The sequence below is a fragment of the Schistocerca piceifrons genome, chromosome 3, assembly GCF_021461385.2.
Source record: "Schistocerca piceifrons isolate TAMUIC-IGC-003096 chromosome 3, iqSchPice1.1, whole genome shotgun sequence".
Lineage (NCBI taxonomy): Eukaryota > Metazoa > Arthropoda > Insecta > Orthoptera > Acrididae > Schistocerca > Schistocerca piceifrons.
The window spans coordinates 751,063,609-751,088,531 of record NC_060140.1 but is presented as its reverse complement, the minus strand read 5'-3'; positions in this window follow the sequence as shown (position 1 = coordinate 751,088,531).

Genomic DNA, 24,923 nt, shown 5'->3' with positions numbered 1-24,923 from the left:
TCTTCTGTTCCGGTTTTCCCACAGTCCATGTTTCACTACCATACAATGCTGTACTCCAGACGTACATCCTCAGAAATTTCTTCCTCAAATTAAGGCCGGTATTTGATATTAGTAGACTTCTCTTGGCCAGAAATGCTTTTTTTGCCATAGCGAGTCTGCTTTTGATGTCCTTGCTCCGTCCGTCATTGGTTATTTTACTGCCTAGGTAGCAGAATTCCTTAACTTCATTGACTTCGTGACCAACAATCCTGATGTTAAGTTTCTCGCTGTTCTCATTTCTACTACTTCTCATTACCTTCGTCTTTCTCCGATTTACTCTCAAACCATACTGTGTACTCATTAGACTGTTCATTCCGTTCAGCAGATCATTTATTTCTTCTTCACTTTCACTGAGGATAGCAATGTCATCAGCGAATCGTATCATTGATATCCTTTCACCTCGTATTTTAATTCCACTCCAGAACCTTTCTTTTATTTCCATCATTGCTTCCTCGATGTACAGATTGAAGAGCAGGGGCGAAAGGCTACAGCCTTGTCTTACACCCTTCTTAATACGAGCACTTCGTTCTTGATCGTCCCCTCTTATCATTCCCTCTTGGTTGTTGTACATATTGTATATGACCCGTCTCTCCCTATAGCTTACCCCTACTTTTTTCAGAATCTCGAACAGCTTGCACCATTTTATATTGTCGAACGCTTTTTCCAGGTCGACAAGCCCTATGAACGTGTCTTGTTTTTCTTTAGCCTTGCTTCCATTATTAGCCGTAACGTCAGAATTGCCTCTCTTGTCCCTTTACTTTTCCTAAAGCCAAACTGATCGTCACCTAGCGCATTCTCAATTTTCTTTTCCATTCTTCTGTATAATATTCTTGTATGCAGCTTCGATGCATGAGCTGTTAAGCTGATTGTGCGATAATTCTCGCACTTGTCAGCTCTTGCCGTCTTCGGAATTGGGTGGATGCTGCTTTTCCTAAAGTTAGATGATATGTCGCCAGACTCATATATTCTACACGCCAACGTGAATAGTCGTTTTGTTGCCACTTCCCCCAATGATTTTAGGAATTCTGATGGAATATCTATCCCTTCTGCCTTATTTGACCGTAAGTCCTCCAAAGCTCTTTTAAATTTCGATTCTAATACTGGATCCCCTGCCTCTTCTAAATCGACTCCTGTTTCTTCTTCTATCACATCAGACAAATCTTCACCCTCATAGAGGCTTTCAATGTATTCTTTCCACCTATCTGCTCTCTCCCTTGCATTTAACAGTGGAATTCCCGTTGCACTCTTAATGTTACCACCGTTGCTTTTAATGTCACCAAACGTTGTTTTGACTTTCCTGTATGCTGAGTCTGTCCTTCCGACAATCATATCTTTTTCGATGTCTTCACATTTTTCCTGCAGCCGTTTCGTCTTAGCTTCCCTGCACTTCCTATTTATTTCATTCCTCAGCGACTTGTATTTCTGTATTCCTGATTTTCCCGGAACATGTTTGTACTTCCTCCTTTCATCAATCAACTGAAGTATTTCTTCTGTTACCCATGGTTTCTTTGCAGCTACCTTCTTTGTACCTATGTTTTCCCTCCCAACTTCTGTGATGGCCCTTTTTAGAGATGTTCATTCCTCTTCAACTGTACTGCCTACTACGCTATTCCTTATTGCTGTATCTATAGCGTTAGAGAACTTCAAACGTATCTCGTCATTCCTTAGTACTTCCGTAACCCACTTCTTTGCGTATTGATTCTTCCTGACTAATGTCTTGAACTTCAGCCTACTCTTCATCACTACTATATTGTGATTTGAGTCTATATCTGCTCCTGGGTACGCCTTACAATCCAGTATCTGATTTCGGAATCTCTGTCTGACCATGATGTAATCTAATTGAAATCTTCCCGTATCTCCCGGCCTTTTCCAAGTATACCTCCTCCTCTTGTGATTCTTGAACAGGGTATTCGCTATTACTAGCTGAAACTTGTTACAGAACTCAATTAGTCTTTCTCCTCTTTCATTCCTTGTCCCAAGCCCATATTCTCCTGTAACCTTTTCTTCTACTCCTTCGCTTAAACTGCATTCCAGTCGCCCATGACTATTAGATTTTCGTCCCCCTTTACATACTGCATTACCCTTTCAATATACACTTCCTCTATCTGTTCATCTTCAGCTTGCGACGTCGGCATGTATACCTGAACTATCGTTGTCAGTGTTGGTCTGCTGTCGATTCTGATTAGAACAACCCGGTCACTGAACTGTTCGCAGTAACACACCCTCTGCCCTACATTCCTATTCATAACGAATCCTACACCTGTTATACCATTTTCTGCTGCTGTTGATATTCCCCGATACTCATCTGACCAGAAATCCTTGTCGTCCTTCCACTTCACTTCACTGACCCCTACTATATCTAGATTGAGCCTTTGCATTTCCGTTTCCAGATTTTCTAGTTTCCCTACCACGTTCAAGCTTCTGACATTCCACGCCCCGACTCGTAGAACGTTATCCTTTCGTTGATTATACAATCTTTTTCTCATGGTAACCTCCCCCTTGGCAGTCCCCTCCCGGAGATCCGAATGGGGCACTATTCCGGAATCTTTTGCCAATGGAGAGATCATCATGACACTTCTTCAATTACAGGCCACATGTCCTGTGGATACACGTTACGTGTCTTTAATGCAGTGGTTTCCATTGCCTTCTGCATCCTCATGTCGTTGATCATTGCTGATTCTTCCGCCTTTAGGGGAAATTTCCCACCCCTAGGACAAGAGAGTGCCCTGAACCTCTATCCGCTCCTCCGCCCTCTTTGACAAGGCCGTAGGCAGAATGAGGCTTACTTCTTATGCCGTAAGTCTTCGGCCGCCAATGCTGATTATTTATCAAAATTTAGGCAGTGGCGGGGATCGAACCCGGGACCGAAGATGTTTTGATTATGAATCAAAGACGCTACCCCTAGACAACTTTTTTTTCCCAAAGCCAAAATCAAATATCTTTTTCCTTTAAGAACAAATTATGAGGAATATATAAGGAAAAGTGATTTTTTTTTAAGTCGTCGTGCGACTTGTAGTTAAAGTCCAGTTCTGACAGGAGCTCCTGAAGTGTATCCGCCTACAGCATGCCAGCTCGTCCAAACGTGTCTTCTCATGGCGTAGGCGTGGGTTCTGGGTAGCAGATCTATTCAGTTCGGTTCGGTTTATACAGTTTTCAGCTTCTCAGGGCTTGGACGTTCCAGCTACTAGGTGGGTCATCGAAAGTGCTCCGTAAGAAATTGGAAAAATATTGTTTATAGCGTGGGTTGCGTATCAGGACGCAGTGTCGTTCGTTGAGATAAGTCCATTATCCTAGCGTAGACTTGTCGCCAGAAGTAAAAAGATAGCGGATCGTGTGGCCACAGATCCAATTCACAGAGTGAGTTTTGGCGGAGGGGTAGAAAGTCTTATCGGGGTACAAAATCATGTGAACGTCGATCTGAGCTGGTGTCTGTCGAGTAAGGAACGCCAAAATTCGCCGCGCAAGAGTCCAGACGTCGAACGCTGTGCCACAGTGGAACCGGTGGACATTCGTGTCATCCACTCCACAGTGGGTACAGAGGGATGAATCGGCGAGATGGATGCGGTGCAGACGATCTCGGTTAACTTGTTTGCCATTCACGGTGATGTACCACGCTGATTGAACGTCTGATTCGAGAAAACGCGCATGGATCGCCTTCCATATGTGTCGCCACACGTACTGTGGATACTTACGTTCGATGGGGTTGGACGGGCGGCACTGTTGTAACAATTCGGAGACTGTTTTCGTGAGGTACAAACATGTAAGTGGTAAGGACCGGTAGACGGAACTGTACTCCAGGAAAAATCGTTGGATGTAATAAAAGGGGGTTGGAATGGTCGATACCAGTACTGGGGCGGACAAAGAGGCCGGCGCAAAGTTATGAAGCAGGAGGCTAGTAAGGCTCTGCGGACAACGATGCCAAAGTTTTAGCTGGGAGCTGACGTATAGTGCCTTGACACGAGTCGGCACGTGGATGAGTCCCACCCCGCCACGATCTCGTGGCAGTGCAAGGGATTCATACTGCACCTTGAATAACATCCCGGAGCTGACGAAGGAGTCGATAGCCAACAGTCGTCGCGCCAGGAGATTTGAGACTGGTAGTACTTGAGCCACGTGTGGTATACGGGAAGCATGATACATGTTCACTTATTGCGCGCGTTGGATAACGTCGAAAGCTCGTAGCCGGTGATCTGCAAGATTTGCTCTGATTGTAACAAGCGTCTACCATTGATAGTCGCTGAGCGGCGCAGGTCTGCTGTGAAATCAAGTCCAAGACACCGTATCGTGGAGGCGACACTAAGAGGACCAGCGCATCCCTCCGGCAAGCCCTCACCAATGAGCAGGACCTTGGATTTTGACACGTTGAGGCAGCTCCCCGAAGCTTCGCCGTAAGTCGCCACCCATGTCAGTGCTGCTCGTACTTCATCTTCACTGCACAGATATAGTACTATGTCGTCTGCGTAGGCTGTACAACAAAAACGGTGACCTTGCACAGCCATGCCTTCCAAACGTTGGCGCATGCCCTGGAGCAGGGGTTCCAAGGCGAAAGCATACAAAATCGTGGAAAGAGGGCAGCCTTGTCGTACAGATCGTGCGATGAGCAGGGGCGGTGTAAGGCGACCATTGTACATGATTTTAGAGGTTGCACTACTCAACAGGCGCATAACCGCTGTGACATTACCGCCAGGAAAACTCATATGCTGAAGAATTGTCCGTAAATAGAAGTGGTCAACACGGTCGAAAGCCTGGAAAAAGTCCAGTGAAGCCAAGGCACCAGGGAGACGCTGATAATGCGCTAATGCTATCATGTCACTGTAACGGCAAAGGGCCGTACGGATGTTGTGTCGCCTCCTAGGGAAGTCTGGTCGCAGGATGTGACGTAACGTGCGACCTTCTTGAGTCGCGATGCCAGTAGCCGTGTGAATATTTTCATGTCGCTGTTGAGCAAAGTAATTGGTCGATAGTCCTGGATCCTCGATATCCCGCGCGGTTTATGTACGGGGATAATAATGCCTTCTAGAAAGGCGCTCGGGACCACTGTCATCGGTGACATCAGCTCTTGTGCGATTGCCGTCCACATGGAAGCCAACAAATAGTGAAAACTTTTATAAAATTCGATGGGTATACCGTCAGGTCCAGGAGATCTGTTATCGGAACCCGTCTTGATAGCATCTACCACTTCATCTGTGGTTACGTCGTCTCAGAGGTCATGCACTGCATCCTCCGGAAGAGTGTTCGTAGTAAGCTGAGCGACTTCTGTGATCAGTGCTGCAGAATGCGGTACGGCTGCGTATAGCCCGGCAAAATGAGCATGGAGAGTACGACCGATGCTTTGTTGGGTGTCGTGCTGGCGCCCTTCCACATCAATGAGGACTTGGATCAGAGCTCGTCGTCGTCGTTGACTTTCCTGAAGGAGGTGGAACATCGACGGACGTTCTTGAGGGATGCGATTAGAAGCTCGAGAACGGACTATAGTGCCTTCCAAGTTACGCCGCATGATCAAGGAGATCTGCGCCTTCGTGTGATGGACCATCGACTGTCGGGCTGGAGAGAAAGGCATCGTCGTACAGTCACGTAGAACGGTGTAGTAGAAGTGCAGGGTATGAGTTTGCCACGCCTTTAATCCCTTCCCATAACTCATCAGAGTCTTCCTGAGGGTCGGCTTTGCACAGGAGAGCCACCATGATAAGGTGGAGTCATAGGCTGCGCGACGATGGTGGCAGCGTGCCCACGCTTCTTCGACCACACGGCGACAGTCTGAGGAGGTCAGGTGAGCGACATTGAGTTTCCACAGACCAAGACTATGCCACACTTGCTGTCGGGCGAGAGTGACGTCACAGATGTACGCATCATGGTCTGAAAAGGACAAGGGCCAGACTTCCGCATGACGTGTGCCATCAGCAAGGGAGCGGGTAACGTAGATGCGATCTACGCGGCTTGACGAGTGAGAGGTGTAGAATGTATAGCCCGGTTGAATTCCGTGGAGCTTCTTCCATGTGTCAACAAGTCGTAGACGGTCGATGACCACTGAGAAAGATGCACAAGGGGAATGTCGCGGGAGTTGGTCGGCGGGTTCTTGTGTCGAGTTAAAATCCCCACCGAGTACCAAATCGTCCTGCGGACCGGTGAAGAGGGATGTGACGCTTTCGGCAAAAAAAGTTCGTCGGTCATGACGGGGCCAGTGCTGGACGGAGCGTAGATATTAATAATACGCACGCCGAACAGTGTGAGGGCCATACCTCGCGCAGTGGGGAGGTAGATGACGTCCTCTGCAGGGAGTCCGTCGCGTAGCAGGATGGCGACGCCGCTACCGGTATCGGATGCGGGGGAAACTTGGGCGTTGTATCCGGTGGGAACTAGGAAGTCAACCACAAACACCTCTTGTAAGAGTGCTATATCCACATCCGCAGAGTAAATAGTGTCTCTGAACATGGCCAGTTTATGGGGGGCACGAATGGTGGCAACATTCATCGTGGCGATACGATATTGCTGTGTACGGCCACCCTCAGTATTTGCAGAACGTGCGGTAGAAGTAGCTGGCAGGTGGAGACCCGCCGGTGGTACCGCAGTGGTGATAAATACTGGCGGGGCGCCAGCCCCAGTGTCGCCGAGGTGGACTCCTGTGCAGACACGCTGGCAGCCTGTTCCACTTCTTCTTCAACGTCATCGGCCCAGGAAGCTGACGACGTGGACATGTGACGGTCACGTACTTCCGGAACGGGTGTTGTGGATTCCTCAACATGAGTGGCAGGGGGACCGCCGTCATCATTCGTTGACAACGGCGAGGACACGTCCCTGGCTGGGAGAGTAGGCGTCACAGGAGGGGCGCCTGTTGCTGCCACATCGCGTGACTGGACGCAATGTGGGAGGTCACCGTCAGACATCAGGTCGACATCTCGCGGGGCCGTCTGAGAAAGGGCGTCATCGGAAGGCGTTCGTCGTCGTTTCCTGTGTTTGCGAGGCGACCGTTGTTTTCTGATGTGGCCTTCTGAATCAGAACGTGGTCGCCCGTCGTCGGACGCCGAACCCGTCTGGACAAAGGCAGACGTCGGCACGACACCGAGGTCGACGTCCATGGTTCCAACAGTAACATCGGTTTCGGTCTGCAACCCGGGCGGTCCTGAAGCGAGCACTGGAGGCGACGCCGTGCTTGTGTCCTCGGCGCGTGGTGCTGCGGCGGGTGGTGTTGACGATGCTGCTGGCACAATCGAGATTGGTACGACGGGGTCCTGTGCAACCTTGGCGTAGGTGATGGGTAAGGACGTGACCGTCGAAGCCTGGGTCTCTTCTCGTAACGGCGTCTGTATTAAACGGCGGTGTAAGCATTCGGAACGTACATGTCCCTCCTGGCCACATCCTGCGCACGTTCGTGGCTGTCCATCGTACTTGACGATGGCCCTCACAGCGCCAATCAGCAGGTACGATGGGACATGTTTCGTCAGCTCAATTTTTATTTACCGGACGCCATTTAATACGGGGTAGGTCGTAAATGTTTGCCACTTCTCCGCGACGTGACCCAAGATGGTGCCATATGGTTGGAAAGCGGCAATGACCACATCCTGAGGCACCTCGAACGGGAGCTCAAACACTCGCAATGTCCGGAGACCGAATCCAGCATGGGCGACTGTGACAGCACCCATATGTCCATCAAAGTGTTTAAATTTCAGTCCGGTGGCATGACGGTGAATGATGTCATTGCAAATTTCCTCCGTCAACATCTTGATGTAGACAACTCTTCCAGTGATGGAGAAATGTATACCGATTACGTCCTAGGGGTTCAAACGTAGATCCTGTAAGTAGGCTGTTTAGGTTCTTATATTGGTAACGCCGCCGCCACGTAGCGCTCTGTATGAAAATCACTGGCTGTGCTGTGTGCAGTCTGTGGCTAGTTTGCATTGTTGTCTGCCATTGTAGTGTTGGGCAGCGGCAGCTGGATGTGAACAGCGCGTAGCGTTGCGCAGTTGGAGGTGAGCCGCCAGCAGTGATGGATGTGGGGAGAGAGATGGCGGAGTTTTGAAATTTGTAAGACTGTCATGAACTGCTATATATATTATGACTATTAAGGTAAATACAGTGTTTGTTCTGTATTAAATTCTTTCATTTGCTAACTATGCCTATCAGCAGTCAGTGCCTTCTGTAGTTTGAATCTTTTATTTAGCTGGCAGTAGTGGCGCTCGCTTTATTGCAGTATTTATTTATTTATTTATTTATGCATTTATTTTACCTGGCAAGATTAGGGCCTTCAGGCCCTCTCTTACACCTAACCAGGCATACTCAGATTCAACAAATTTCAGTGTCTGCAGAAAATTAGGACATATAACATGTTATACAGTATTAATGTTAAAGAAAAAAAATAGAGATTATAAAAGTAGTACAATGATAATTATAACAATCAAAAAATAATTATAACAATCAAGAATAATAAAAATAATAATAATAATGATAATAATAATAATAATAATAATAATAATAATGACTATGTATATGAAAGTAAACATATTTTTCTTATATGAGTGTCAGTCCTATTGCTAGTTGGGAATTTTCTCGTTATATTCTTGCAGCTTGTGAGTTATTCTCATCAAGCAGAGACATAAGACGATGGAATGGGGTGAAAGAGATATACAAGAGGTAGATAGGTTAGAGGAAGAGAAATAGAATGGTAAAATTTGAAGCTATGATGGTGAGGAGAAAGAAAAAGATGAGGGGGGGGGGGGGCACAACAATGGTGGCTATACTGTCCCTAATATGTAAGTCTTAAGTTCCCTCTTGAATGTTGAGTGGTTTTGGATAAGACGCAGATCACAGGGGAGCGCGTTCCATAGTCGTATGGCTGAGATGGAGAATGACACGGAGAAAGATTTTGTGTTATGTAAAGGTACAGCCAAGATGCTAGACGTATCCGATCTGGTATTGCGGTTGTGGAATGATGATAAGTGTTTAATGTGAGAAGATAAGTATTGGGGGCACCAGTGGCTAAGAAATCGATGAAGTAAGCACATCCTGTGGTGATCGCGTGCCTTATGTGGGCGTATCCAACCTAGCTGGGAGTATGAAGGACTGATATGATCATACAACCGTATGTTGCATACGTATCTAACACAAGCATTCATCACTAGCTTGAGGCATCTCGAATTTTCATTATTTGTACCATGTTGAACTACGTCACAGTAGTAAAGATTAGGCAAGACTAGTGTTTGGACTAATTTTTGTTTAACATGGGTTGGAAATATTTTTCTAAATTTTTGAATTGCATGTAGGGAGGAGAGCGATTTCCGGCAAGCTGTGACTGTTTGTTCTTCCCAGTTTAGGTGTTCATCCAAGATTATTCCAAGGTCTTTTACTGTTTTTTGGTATGGTAGTTGGGTACCACTGAGGAGTATTTGAGGGACTGTTTCGCGAAAGTACCGACTGATTAACTTTGGATGAGATATAAGTATGACCTGGGATTTCTTGGGGTTTAGTTTCAGACCTAGGTTCTGTGCCCATCGAGAAACAGAGCAAAGATCTGCGTTCATACTCGCTACTGCGTCAGCAATGTTCTTGGGGCTTGCACTTATGTACAGTTGGATGTCGTCGGCATATAGATGGTAGTTGTAGGAGTGAATCACTGAAGAAATATCATTAATGTACAGTGAGAAGAGTAATGGACCAAGGACGGAGCCTTGGGGAACTCCAGAGCGCACGTTTTTCCATGATGACTTTTCCGACCCACAAATGACTTGTTGACTTCTGTTTTTGAGGTAGCTGTCGAACCAGTGTATTGTGCTGTTTGAGAAATTCAGCTGCTTCATTTTAATTAGTAATATATCAAAGTCAACTGTATCAAAAGCCTTGCTAAAGTCAAGCAGTGTTAGGATGGTAGCTTCACGTCTGTCCATAGCATGTTTAATGTCATCAGTTACTTTGATTAATGCAGTTGCTGTACTATGGTGCTTTCGAAAACCTGTAGCTCGAGTAACCAAGATTTTTGTGAGATAAGTGATTTGTGGAACTTATAGGTTAATGTTAGTCAGAGCCATTCTTTTGTAGGGATTTTTGAAAGTCAGATTGCGTTGCGCTAAAAATATTGTGTCAGTTTAAGCACAGTCATGTATAATTTTTCTAAGGGGACGTTTCATATGTCGACCCTTAGCCGAGGATACCTCACTGGAATCTTCTGATTTTTTCTTGTAGTTTGTGTAATTAGTGTAGCTATTGTTTATTGCTAGCGCGTAATTATAGAGAGAATTTCCTTTGTAGTTGTAGTTTTTCATTCTTGTACAGTAAAACAGTCGTGGCATGCATGTATATTTGCACCAAGTATTTCGCAGCTGCTCCTGCAGTTAACGAGATGCTATTTTCAGTGCTATGTTAATGTGTTCTCTTATTGTTGCTCTTCAAATTGTGTTTTTCTGTGTTATCGTGTGAAATATTGTGACATTTATGCCGTGTGAAAAACGTAATACTAGGCTCCAAAGTAAACTGAGAAATGACAGTGAAGAAGAAAGCAGTGTGTTAGCGCCGCAGAGTAATGAATTAACTAATGTTCAATGTAGTAATTCGGTAATTGCTCATAGGGAAATGGAGCGGGTTGCAAATAATGGTGTAGGCAGTGAAACAATTAGTGAACAGGGAAGCATTATCGATCGATCGGTCGGCAACAGCTCGCCTCAGGAATCCGAAATGACAGAACACAATATTGCAAATACTGTAGACTCAGGTTTTGGGTTCTCACCGTTTTCTCAAATGAGTCAAGACACATTTTCCGCTTGTCAAACTGCGAATATTGCCGGTTCAAATGCATTGCCGAATAGCACTGAGGAACATGTTTCAGACACCAGTGCATTGTTATTACAATTAATGCAACAAATAGGACCAAAGCTTCAAAAGTTAGACACAATGGAACAAAATCAGAGACAAACACAGCGAAAGCTTCAAAAGTTAGACACCACACTTGATCAAACACGTGAAGATTTAACTACTGAGTTACATAACATTGAATCGAAATGTCAAAAAGTCTGTAATGACGTAAAAACACAAATTTGTGAGCATTTCCAACCTATTTTTTCGCGGCATGATAATGCATTACAGAATCACGAAGCAGCCATAATAGAACTGCAAACTATTGTTCATCAAAATCATGAGACCCTGCAAGCTAAAATTGACTCAGTTGCATCTACCAATTCGGTTACGCAACTTGCAAAAACTCAAGAAAACTTAAAGGACACAGTAGATACTCTGAAAATTGGTTCAGAAAGACACATGGAGGAAATTAGTTCATTATCGGAGAAAGTAGCCGAACTTTCGGATCAGTTCACTAACTTATCCGCAAAGGTAGATGATGATCTGAATGACACAAGACCTGTAGCCATCACTGATACAGAAGAGTATGAACAAATTAAGAAATTCAAACAAAATCAGAATCAAATTAATACGCAATACAAAAGAGAAATCAGGGAAGTACAAGATCAGTTGGCACAAGTAATACAAAAATTTCATATTTCAGAGGACACTCGCGCTCCAACACGGGAAGAGGGACTTAGAAATACGGAAAAGCAGCAAAATAATAACACAGGGCATTTCGGAAGTTATGAAAGAAATTGGCAATGTGCACCGAATTTTGAGATGGAACGGCCGACACGACCTAACAATGACCGATATGCGACTCGCCGACATGATGATTTTGACTATAAGCTGTTCAATACTACACGTAAATTCAAAACATTTAAGAATTCTGGCAACGACATTCATCCACAAGCATGGCTCCATCAATTCTCTCATTGTTTTTCTCCCAACTGGTAGTTAGAACACAGATTAGAATTTATGTGTGGCTATTTAGAGAATGAACCAGCTGTAAGAATGCGATCGGTCATTCACGATTGTCACAGTGAAGGAGAATTTTACCATGCCTTCCTCTCAGCATATTGGTCTCAAGCTACACAAGACCGAGTAAAACATAGCATCATGATGATGAAACACTTTGAACAATCTGAATTTTCCAGTCTTGTGAAATATTTTGAAGACATGTTGCATAAGAATCAGTATCTTTCAAACCCATACAGCCCCTCAGAACTCATCCGCATTTGCTTACTCAAATTGCCTGAACATTTACGACATATTATTTTAGCAGGACGTTGCAAAGACGACATTGAAGCTTTTCAGGGACTGTTACAAGAACTGGAAATTGACACAGACCGTCGCGGGATGCGAAAACAGGAAAACAATCACTACAGGTCACATCCGTCACAATTTCGTGACGACAGAAGCAATAACTGGACACGACAAGCCTATTCTTACAACGCAAATCGTGACCAAAACAGACATCACCCATATGACAACCACTGGCAGAGTAACAATAGTTATAGTGAAAGATCGCTTTTCCGTAGTAATGAATATGACAGAGATTACCTTAGAAACAGACAATATGGGAACCAAAACAATTATTATCAAGGGAGACAGAATAACTTTAGACGCAACGGTCCAGCGCGCAGTTACGATTCAGGGAGAAATTCTCCACCACGTGACTGACAAGAAAGAAACAATGGCATCTACCGACATGACGACAGACGATATGATCGTAACGACAGACCTGAATTGCATCAGAACTGGCGGGATTTAAACAGGGCTGGGCCCTCTGGGCAAGGTGAATTTGTAGATGTTAGGTCTCCAGATCCCAATAACGCCGCGCGCCAACAAAGGAACAGACAATGACTCGCACCACAGGCAGCCGCGTGCGCCAGCTGGCTCAGAGAAAAATAACATAGACGCTAACCTTGAGAAAAATTTTAGCACTCCTTAACGACGTATACCATATGATAATTGCGTTAAAGTTGAAACTCTGCGTACTAGGAAGAGTAAAGGTTTACCCCACATTTCACATGTAAAACCGTTTATTGAAAGATAATTTGCTTTTTAACTTAGTCTTTGCTATAAAATTTTTCACTTTACATTACTAGTATGCTTAGTCAGACTTAAAATCTGTTAACATGCAACAATGTTTGAAGTTAAGTTGACGAACCAAGAGAACTTATTTAAACAGAAATTACGAATGCATTGTTATTGTGAACAGATGACACAGTGTTATTGTGTGTGTGCATTCTTGCTTGTTAGTTGCACGATTACGTAACAACTATAAGGCTCACATACTTAGAACATTTACCAGTACTGCTAATGAGATTTTAATGCAACATTTTGGTTTACTTGAAATTTGGTGTGTCATGAGGTAAGTACATTGGCTTCAGCAGAACTTTGCTTACAGAGGACGATAACTACGACATTTCCACAGAGATTATCTTACAGCAAGACGCACATTCAGCGCTACAGGACACGTATTTGAGTGATTAATTTTGTACTTAAATCATTTATTTTTAAAGATATTTGAAGTACAATGATACAAAGGTTTTCTGTGATACATTTCATTTCATTGCTGTAATCTGTAACACCTGAGGGTATAATTACATTAATCCTCAGGGGGGTACACGCTTACTTTGTGTACCATGTGTTTGGCAAGCACAAGGAGCCCTTGCTAATATGGTATTTCCTTATACAACTTTACACATTGGTACCATATTTCTCTAACACAGAATTACACAGCCATCTGATTATTTGACAGAGAAACAAACATTCTTTTTACTACGTTAGTGACAGATGTTTACGTAATTACACAGTTGGATAACTTCACACTTATGAAATTGTATTTTGCCTGTACTGTGTGAACGCTTCATATTTTTTCGGAACCATTGTGATACTATAACAGCTTTGAATGGTGTATTTGGTAAGGGAGCATGATTTTAAGTACATTTGAGGTAGATGACACTCTTGAAATGAGCAGAGAATTTTTTTAGGTTCTGACATTATTTCAGAAAGCTACGACGTTTTTGAGATTTGACTCAGGTGTTATGATGTTATTTTTACGACGACGATGTGTATTTTGCTGTTGAGGTATGTTTATGATCAATAAGCTGATGCTACCCTATATGAGGAATTTGATTATGCTACGTACTGATTATGATGAAATATTGAAGAAGCGTCGACGAATACGTATATGAATGATGAGTAGTGATTAGGGACTCTGATTTGTGAAAAGGATGTTGGAAACCAAGAATCGTACTTTTAAAGAGTTATGAAATGTATGTAAATGCGTGAATGTATCACAATGCCGACAAAAATTTTTTGGACACTGTTATATCAATAGGATTTTGTTTCTACAGATTTGTAACGCAAATTCTTGACCTGTGAAATATTTTTATATGAGACTGTCACTGTAGCGGAAACTGTTGTCGTAAATATTTCCGTAAGAAAGTTAAGTGACCACCCGCACGTAATGCGTCGTGCGCACCCAGCTGTGTCAGACGCCTGGAGAAAAAGCCATTAGTGTATATGCCATTTCAGAGGCACAGGTAAAAAAAAAAGGGAGGCCATTATCCTCACTATAGACATTCCTTTGTAGAAAGCACCGCAAATACGACACGCTCATTACTTGGAAAGATACTTACATCTGCACACCTGATTAGGACAAGTGTCTATCTACGAGAATTGAGAGAATTTCAACTAACTTATGAAATGCCTCATGACTACTGAATGATTATTTTATGCTTTACTTTGTACATAGTTGCTTATTTCATTTGATATCTGGTTTCCAGCTGTCTTGCAGCATTGGTTTCATAAAATAAAATTAAATGCATTTGCTAATGTGAACACTTTCTGTCAACAGATCTATTAAATAATAATTTTGTGATCCACATTCTTCAAAACAGGAGCACTTGGAAAGGAAAGAACAATAAGAAGGGACTAGTAACAGTAACTGCATACATAATATTCTTTTCAAGTACATGGTAATATTTTTTTACAATAAGTTGTTGTGGTGCACCACTTTAATTACATGGACATTAAGATGTGATTATACATTTCCCTTGTCTGCATTGTTATCTTAATGTACTATTTTTTCTGCTTGAGCTTTGTCATGCTTAGGTATACGTTATAGCATTTACTGCTGCTGTTTGCCAGGCATAGTGTTACTGAATTTGACTTTGTGTTACTCTGCTAAGCCAGTTTACTACTGATTTATTTTTCTTGTTTGCTGCACAGTGCCTTATATTAGTTGTAATATTGCAATTGCTTTGCTGATTTCTATAATGCTGCTTGCTTTGCAAATTTGAATTTTTTTGTCATTTCTGTTTGTGTTAATTGTTTTGTGCTGCTGCATTGCCTCGCCCCATAGTTTAGCATCTGAGCTCAGTAGATTTAAGTTAGCTTAAGAGGGGGTAGACTATATAGGAGAATGAGTTGCGATGAATTGGAAGAAACGCATCGAGAAGATATAAGAAACAGATTTGGCAAAAATGAGTATTGTGCACTGAGAAATATTTATTTTGAAAGAAATATGAATAGAATACAGAAAGCAGGTATAGATAGCACTTTTTGAAATAATTAAGAACGAAGGGAGATCTCCAAGAAGTAAAGAAAGTTTTGTTTGCAAGATACTGCAGTAAAACAAACCCTGTCCTTTCCCTTTCTGTTATTCCGCTGTGTTTGTGTACTCTTGTATATTTATGTTCTTCCTGTCTTTATATGTTTACCTCATAGGACTTATGTTGTAGAATTTTTCTCATACTCAGCTACATGAACTATGATGAGGAATACTGTTATCCTCAAATATAATTTGCATTAATAATATGTTATTTTCTTTGTAAAGATGTTTAGACATTATTTATTCTGTTCTGTTTTAATGCTCATGTGTGAAGTTGATGTTTCAATAATTATTCTGATCTTTTATGTATTTACTTATGTCATAATTCCTGTAACACTGATGTATATGTCTATTTCTATTCTTTTGTAAAGCCTGTTTTACTACAAACGTTATCTGTATTATTATGTTTTAATGATGTATTTTGTACCGTTGTTATTGTATTCTTATGCTATAAAATTGTAATTGATACCAGTTCATCATATTATTAACTTGTAAGTTCCATTTCACTGCACATGTTTCTGTTGGTCATAGTATATGGACAATATGTGAGAAGTTGGGACTGTTAGTGTTTACACGTGTGTTAATAATTCAGCAAGGGACTGGATAACAGCATTGCTGGTTCTAAGGACAATTCCAAAAACTTTGTGAGTGCACAAGTGGTGGCTATGGACTTGCTATATTATCCACAAGACTCTTCAATGGTGATTGTGCACCTGCACAGTCACAACAGATGGCTGCTGGCCATTTCTACAAGGACTACAGTGGGTCTGCACCTTTGATGACCCACCAATACCATTATTTCTACAGGGACTACAGTGGGTCTGCACCTCTGGTGGCCCACCAATATCGTAATCTCTACCAGGACTACAATGGGTATGCTCTGTGATGATCTACCTACCAATATTCAAAACTTCGAATGACTCTGCTGTGGGTTTGCTCTGTTGTGACCCATTACTTGTCTGCATGTCGAGAGTCAGCACTGTCTTTCCGTTGGAAGGACAACACTACTTCTTCAAGATTGCATGGAAATCCACTACTTCCGTGTGCATTTTCTTTTACTGCTCAGACTTTGTGAAAAACACTGTTATTTTACTGTGATGAACGATTAGGACTGTCTTTATGGACTGTGACAAAATTTTAGCTTTTGACCAACATTGTATCAATAAGTGTGTACATTTGATTTCTTTGTTAATGTAATTATGAAAAATTTTTTCAAATCGTTATTGGCCACTGCCCAAAACAATTTGTAAAATTTTTTGTGGGGAGCATGGGGGCTATGTTAGTAGGCTGTTTAGGTTCTTATATTGGTAACGCCGCCGCCACGTAGCGCTCTGTATGAAAATCACTGGCTGTGCTGTGTGCAGTCTGTGGCTAGTTTGCATTGTTGTCTGCTATTGTAGTGTTGGGCAGCGGCAGCTGGATGTGAACAGCGCATAGCGTTGCGCAGTTGGAGGTGAGCCACCAGCAGTGATGGATGCGGGGAGAGAGATGGCGGAGTTTTGAAATTTGTAAGACTGTCATGAACTGCTATATATATTATGACTATTAAGGTAAATACAGTGTTTGTTCTGTATTAAATTCTTTCAGTAAATTCTATCAGTAGTTAGTGCCTTCTGTAGTTTGAATCTTTTATTTAGCTGGCAGTAGTGGTGCTCGCTTTATTGCAGTAGCTCGAGTAACCAAGATTTTTGTGAGGTAAGTGATTTGCGGAACGTATAGGTTAATGTTAGTCAGGGCAATTCTTTTGTAGGGATTTTTGAAAGTCAGATTGCGTTGCGCTAAAAATATTGTGTGTCAGTTTAAGCACAGTCTTGTAGAATTGTTCAAAAGGGGACGTTTCAATCCTCACGTATGAACTGTTCGACTTCGAAAGCTCTGGGTCGTGGATGTTCGGCCTGAAACGTTATTTTGGTCGTTGCACGGCGGTACGAGTGCGCCATGGTGTACGTTAGTACTGGACCCGATAGACACAAACACCGCGACGCGGAAGTAAACACCGCCGAAAGCGGAGCGTCACACGGCGCGCGGAGCAGCTCCGCGTGATCAGATATCAAGTAATCAATCTGTTTTTAATTTACATCGTACATTGGGTGGTTACATTAGTAACTGTGAGAGAAGAGTACTGCGTGTGAAAATTTTCGAAGTTCTCAGAATTATTATTAGCTTTTAGTTGCTCCTGCCGTTGTACTGGAGGGAAGTTGCACTGAGTGAACTAAAAGTGAATAATACAACATATTCTGTATTTTAGACAACGAAGGCTAAAAAAGTGAGGGAATTAACATCTTGCGTCGTTAGCCATCGTCTGAATTAATTTCTACCTCTCATTACTAATTATCGTTAGTGCTTGGTGTTTATCTTAAGCCGCGTGACGGAGTTGCTGCAGTTGTTTGAAGTTGCAGCAATGTTTTACATGCGTATACATAAGCAACAGATTCCAGCGCTCTAAAAATTATATTCTAGTAAGCACTGCAACCTCGGTCGTCATATAGATTAGGTGTATACAGGGTGTAACTAAACTCCTTTTACAGACTTTGAAGGTAGGTGTGACGTGGGACACATGCGAAAGCATGCTTCAGCTCAATAAAGACAAGGCAATAATTACCAATGAAACACAAACTCTGGCTCGTAATTTACAATAGATTTTATTTAACAACTGCATGACAACAGCAGACTGCTGTTACCCAGAATAATATACATAATTGCCCTAGAACTTGAAACATTGCTAAACAGACAAAAGGTCAAGGCCCACCCCAAACAATAAATAATTTTAAAACATTCTTTATATAAATATTAAGAACCATACAAACAACAAATGGTTTACTGAGAAAAACACCCACAGAAGCAGGACACCTTTCAAGATATAACAGCAGAAACAACTCACAATTTCTTTTTCTGATTGAATATTAAAAACCCAGTACAACGAAAGGCATTTTTCAGGTATTACAAAATTTCAGTGACAAGCACTGGCACATCAGAGGTGCGACGAAACTACAACTCAGATCGAACCTGGATGAAAGCTGAAAGGAACGGTGAAGAAGGAAAGACGGACGCTTAGGCGTCACCAGGAACAAATAATAAAACTCTCAAATTCGCCGAAGAACTAGAGTCTACTGAAAAAGACAGCGACCGCACTATCGTTTACAATTCAAACTGGCCGCCGACAAGGCGTCGTTCGTCAGTTAAACGACCAGCTACAACAGACGACGCTCACCGCTGATACAACTGAAACAACAACATAAAACCACGCGGCAACTGGGCAGTATTTAGATTAACACAATCCTTCAAACATCAGAAAAATTTCAAAACCGGAACACGGCCACAAGAGACCCATAGGACATTTACATCCCGAATTAACCACTTTAAATATCTGCACTTCTTTCTCATTAACAATATGTGCAAACAGGCTTATTACTGCCAGAGCAGGAAGTGGTAATATACTCAAATATACACTCCTGGAAATGGAAAAAAGAACACATTGACACCGGTGTGTCAGACCCACCATACTTGCTCCAGACACTGCGAGAGGGCTGTACAAGCAATGATCACACGCACGGCACAGCGGACACACCAGGAACCGCGGTGTTGGCCGTCGAATGGCGCTAGCTGCGAAGCATTTGTGCACCGCCGCCGTCAGTGTCAGCCAGTTTGCCGTGGCATACGGAGCTCCATCGCAGTCTTTAACACTGGTAGCATGCTGCGACAGCGTGGACGTGAACCGTATGTGCAGTTGACGGACTTTGAGCGAGGGCGTATAGTGGGCATGCGGGAGGCCGGGTGGACGTACCGCCGAATTGCTCAACACGTGGGGCGTGAGGTCTCCACAGTACATCGATGTTGTCGCCAGTGGTCGGCGGAAGATGCACGTGCCCGTCGACCTGGGACCAGACCGCAGCCACGCACGGATGCACGCCAAGACCGTAGGATCCTACGCAGTGCCGTAGGGGACCGCACCGCCACTTCCCAGCAAATTAGGGACACTGTTGCTCCTGGGGTATCGGCGAGGACCATTCGCAACCGTCTCCATGAAGCTGGGCTATGGTCCCGCACACCGTTAGGCCGTCTTCCGCTCACGCCCCAACATCGTACAGCCCGCCTCCAGTGGTGTCACGACAGGCGTGAATGGAGGGACGAATGGAGACGTGTCGTCTTCAGCGATGAGAGTCGCTTCTGCCTTGGTGCCAATGATGGTCGTATGCGTGTTTGGCGCCGTGCAGGTGAGCGCCACAGTCAGGACTGCATACGACCGAGGCACACAGGGCCAACACCCGGCATCATGGTGTGGGGAGCGATCTCCTACACTGGCCGTACACCACTGGTGATTGTCGAGGGGACACTGAATAGTGCACGGTACATTCAAACCGTCATCGAACCCATCGTTCTACCATTCCTAGACCGGCAAGGGAACTTGCTGTTACAACAGGACAATGCACGTCCGCATGTATCCCGTGCCACCCAACGTGCTCTAGAAGGTGTAAGTCAACTACCCTGGCCAGCAAGATCTCCGGATCTGTCCCCCATTGAGCATGTTTGGGACTGGATGAAGCGTCGTCTCACGCGGTCTGCACGTCCAGCACGAACGCTGGTCCAACTGAGGCGCCAGGTGGAAATGGCATGGCAAGCCGTTCCACAGGACTACATCCAGCATCTCTACGATCGTCTCCATGGGAGGATAGCAGCCTGCATTGCTGCGAAAGGTGGATATACACTGTACTAGTGCCGACATTGTGCATGCTCTGTTGCCTGTGTCTATGTGCCTGTGGTTCTGTCAGTGTGATCATGTGATGTATCTGACCCCAGGAATGTGTCAATAAAGTTTCCCCTTCCTGGGACAATGAATTCACGGTCTTCTTATTTCAATTTCCAGGAGTGTATAAGAAGCTGGTCATAGTACTAAATCACGCAGTTGTAACTTATCTCGTAAGATAACCCCAGAGCCGATTAATTATATTATACTTATTCCATATACACACACTCAATAATTACTATACGACAGGACTCTCGCATACAATACATTTTTCATCATTAAGCCCCTGCTTGTTTGCCACTAAATACATTACCTAAATGCAGACAGCCAGAAAATAGAACCTGTGGTTATTTCGGAGGGCACAGACGTGGATTTTAGTTATACACTCCTTGCCCGCATCTCAATTGTGTCCAAAACAGGAAAACCTTATTCACACAGGTAAGCACTGTTCAGTAAGTTGTGCTCCAGTGGTCAATACGAAACAGATAACATGGGCGTCCAAATGGTTCAAATGGCTCTGAGCACTATGGGACTTAACTTCTAAGGTCATCAGTCCGCTAGAACTTAGAACTACTTAAACCTAACTAACCTAAGGACATCACACACATCCATGCCCGAGGCAGGATTCGAACCTGTGACAGTAGCAGCAGCGCGGTTCCTGGCTGTAGCGCCTAGAACCGCTCGGCCACGCCTGCCGGCTGGGCGTTCAAATACTGGTAGAGCTGCTAACTGCAAACAGCACGAAATTCAATATACATATATACAGCAGGACTTTAAGAATTTGAATAATTCCCACCGTTTGATTCTGTAGCGTATCCGGTCGCAGGCTGATACCTTCCAAAGCTACTTTCACTTGTTCACATCGTTTAGCAGCACAGACGAGACCATCGCTCTCTCAATAGACGCAGTACACACTCACCGACCACACGCACGTCTCCGTCCGCAGCCCCACTGCCCACGTGGCAGTTAAGAGGCAGAGCATGCGCTAAGAGCCACCGCCGACACCCAGACTGCACACTGGAGATCCAACCACCCGACCAAAACCAGCCCTCTCCCCACAGCGGCGTGCGCTTACATAGTGAAAAGCGACCAAAGAAGAAAACCGCGGCCACACGATACAGAGTCGATCGCAGAGGTCTTAAATGAATACAGAAAATCGACAGGCGCCAACGGCGACACGTATCAGTAGGTTTCTTACACTAAAACAAGAAAAAATGTATACAATATATGCAGTCTAAAATGCATATCTTAGGAGCTACGAGCACTTTTCTTCATCTTCGATACTATGAAACACATCTCTTATACTGGAAGTTCATTGCCTCCCATATTTTGGGAGTAGGCAGTATGGATCAACACAAGAAGATAATTTCAGTAAAAATGCCTCTAACGTTATGAACACTTGTTCAGTGGAAAAGATGTATTTCAAATAGCGAAGATGAACAAGTACACACAGCTCTTAAGGTATGCATTTTATAGTACATGTTTCCAATACTTTGGCTCTGGATTAAGCAATCTGTCCTCAAAGTCTGTAAAGGGAAGGCAGTTACACCCTGCACAGAATGTAATGTTGCCAAGCGCAATATTTCAACAGCGTTTCAGGGTACTGAATCAAAGTTGTCAATAATAAAGTACACAAATGGACGAGATTGCTGCATATCTGAAATGATACTTGTTGTGTACATAGTTCCACATAGTCAGTGTGTACACAACTTTGCCACTAGAGCGTGCCCCACTAAGCATAACAGCGCAGGCGCAGTGCTCATCCTTCTCCGCACTACAAGATGGCGCTGCCATAGAGACGGACCAAATTCTGCTTCCGCCGATCCGCGTATTAATATGTAACGCAGCCAATGAGATTGCTGCTAACATAGAACCTTTTCTCCTCGCAGATCACACGCACACAGTGATACATGAATGAGCGAGGTATTATAATTAGTCTACAGACCTCCGATTAGTCTATAGTCAAGTTTCAGTCTGTGCCTAATAAGATTACCATGTTCCTGTACATAGCCATGAAGATAAATGTATAGACACTTTTGTCAAGTATCAGAGAAATATGTGAGAATAAGATTAACGTACCAATACCAAAGGAACTTCAGATTGTCAATTGTAAATAGCATCCAGAACAAAGTTAAGTAATTTTTATGCTTGTTATTATTTTAATAAATGTGTGTGTAAATTAATCAAGTTCTGTTTAAAGTTGGTCACCGTCAATCTGCTACTCTAAGCGTGCAAGTGGCATTTCTATAGTCTGACCTAATGGCAGAAGATAAACACGCCACGACAAGACCACGAGAAATATTGCTGACACTCGCCTACTTTGTTAGAGCGACAAGTCAAATAATCTGATGGTGTGTGTACTGAAGGTCTTACAGTACGAACACCACAATACTCATTTCTTTGGTATAATTATCTTTGGAGATTTATATGCAAATACGATTTTCATGGTGCAGCGATGTTTCATTTATGGCACCATTAAAAATGCACTGCCATAAAAAAAGTACAAGTGGAAAGACGACGTTGACTTTCACGTGGTGACAGCATATGCCACCTGGGGGACAGCAGATGTACTGATAATGGTTTCAACGTCATACGCTAACAGATAGCGCAGTGGCATAGCTACTAGAGTCTCATCTGCAGCTATCGTATAACAGCGAAAGCTCACAGCCAGAATGCTAAGTGTAGTGCAAACGTGTGAAGCAAGCAAGCAACCATGCCAGGGAGACGTACTCCTGCTTCCTAAGGCCAACTGAGCTAGATTGAAAGGGGTCCGATTGTGGCCTTCCGACTGGCGGGGTAGTCCTTTTAGAGAATTGCCACGGAACCTGGAGGTGCTGCTTCGGTTGTGCTAGGATGCTTGTATCTGTGGTCACAAGAAGAGTGTTGCACCCGTTAAGAGGCTTTTGAAGTGTTATAAACCGGTTATTAGCAGTGCGACTACGGGCACACACACATCTAGTCTGTCTTCCACTCATGCCACATCAGTGACTTGTACGGCTCGACTGGTGCCATCGGAGGATCACTTGGAAGATGAAATGGCGCGCCGTGGTACTAAGCGATGAAAGCAGATTCTCCCTCCATCCAAATTATCACCGCTGTAGACATTCCTCCAAGACACACTGGCCGCACTAAAGGCTTTATGGTCTGCAATAATCTACAGCTCTCATTAACCCTTGGTGTTTCTGGAGGCGACACTAACCAGTGCTCAGTAAGTGCAGAATGTTGTTAGAGTCTTTCTTGCAACAGAAAGCCGATGTGTTGTTACACCATAATAATACTCGCCCACACACTGCTCGTGAAACGCAATGGACTCTACAAGACTTGCAGCAACTTCCCTGGCCAGTACGATCTTCAATCTTGTCTCCAATTGAGCACATGTAGCATACGATGAGACAGAGACTAGTGCGACTCGTAAACCAGCAAGTCTTAGAGAACAACCTGAAGGGATCAAGCAGGAGTGGCATAACCTATCACAGTACAGTATTCACCATTAATACGATCTACTGAATGCCAGAGTCAGTACCTACATTGCCGCCAGTGGGGCTACACTAAGTTCGAAAATAGGTGTTTCGGCATGCTAACTCAGAACCGCTTGTGCTATTGATCCGTAAAAGTAATCATTTCATTTGCTCCATATGCAATGGCTTGTGCTATTGATCTGCAAATGTAAACATTTCTTGTATGCACAGTTGCAGCAATAAATCTCAAGTGAATTGGAAACCCTAAAATGGTGTAAAAAGTTATTTTCTGGTAGTTTATTTATGAAGAGGAGTGAAGAGGTGTAACGGCCGTTAATGTTTACAGTAATCTGTGTATAAATAGCTGCAAAGAGTGCTGCATGTAAGAGGCAAATCTAGTGACATACAGCAATATCATTGCTGTTTCCACATAGGCATCGCGTAATGGGACCCTAATTAATATTATAGCCATCGCATTTAAAATATTTTCCGACTATTTTTAAGTACTGCTGTGATGGAAGTAGTAACTTCTCCACATTTCGAATGCTATCCAACAGATTTTGGAAAGTACGTCATTACAATGAAGAATGTACAGTTTGGATGCATAGAATTTACCCAAACATTTTTGTTTTACCTTACACGTTGAATGAATGTTCAGGACATGTATCACACAAAAGTTCCAAAATCGTCTAAAAATAAAGACTACATGGCGTACCGTCCTGCTTATACGAATGCTTGATGAAAATTATCATCGTGCATTGATCGTGTGACGTCGTTTGAAGAACGGTGTGCCAAAGCAAGGTGGGTACCTCGTGATGAAGCCACAAGTATGCATAGTGCTGCCAAACGCCAAACGCAGGGACGAATGAGCGGAGTCAGAGTAGACACGTCCAGAGGAGTTCCCTTACGCCACGGCATCAGCATGCTTACTTACAACGGAGCACAGTGCCTCAGTGTGCAATCTGCGCCCAAGGCGCCAGCGTCAGCGTCGTCTCTCTACCGAGCTAGCAGGGTGGTAATTGTATGAGACAGAACTCTGCGTAAACGATTATCGTAAGTTGTATTCTGTGAAAAGAGACTAGATCTTCTTCTGTACTAAGATATATACATACATCAAAAAAAGTTTTGCATCACCTCAGCTCCGAGGGTTCCGGAAACTGTGCAGAAAACTGGAATAGAGAAGATCAACAAAAACATCATTTCCGCCCTTTTTATTGTTCATGAAAACCACACA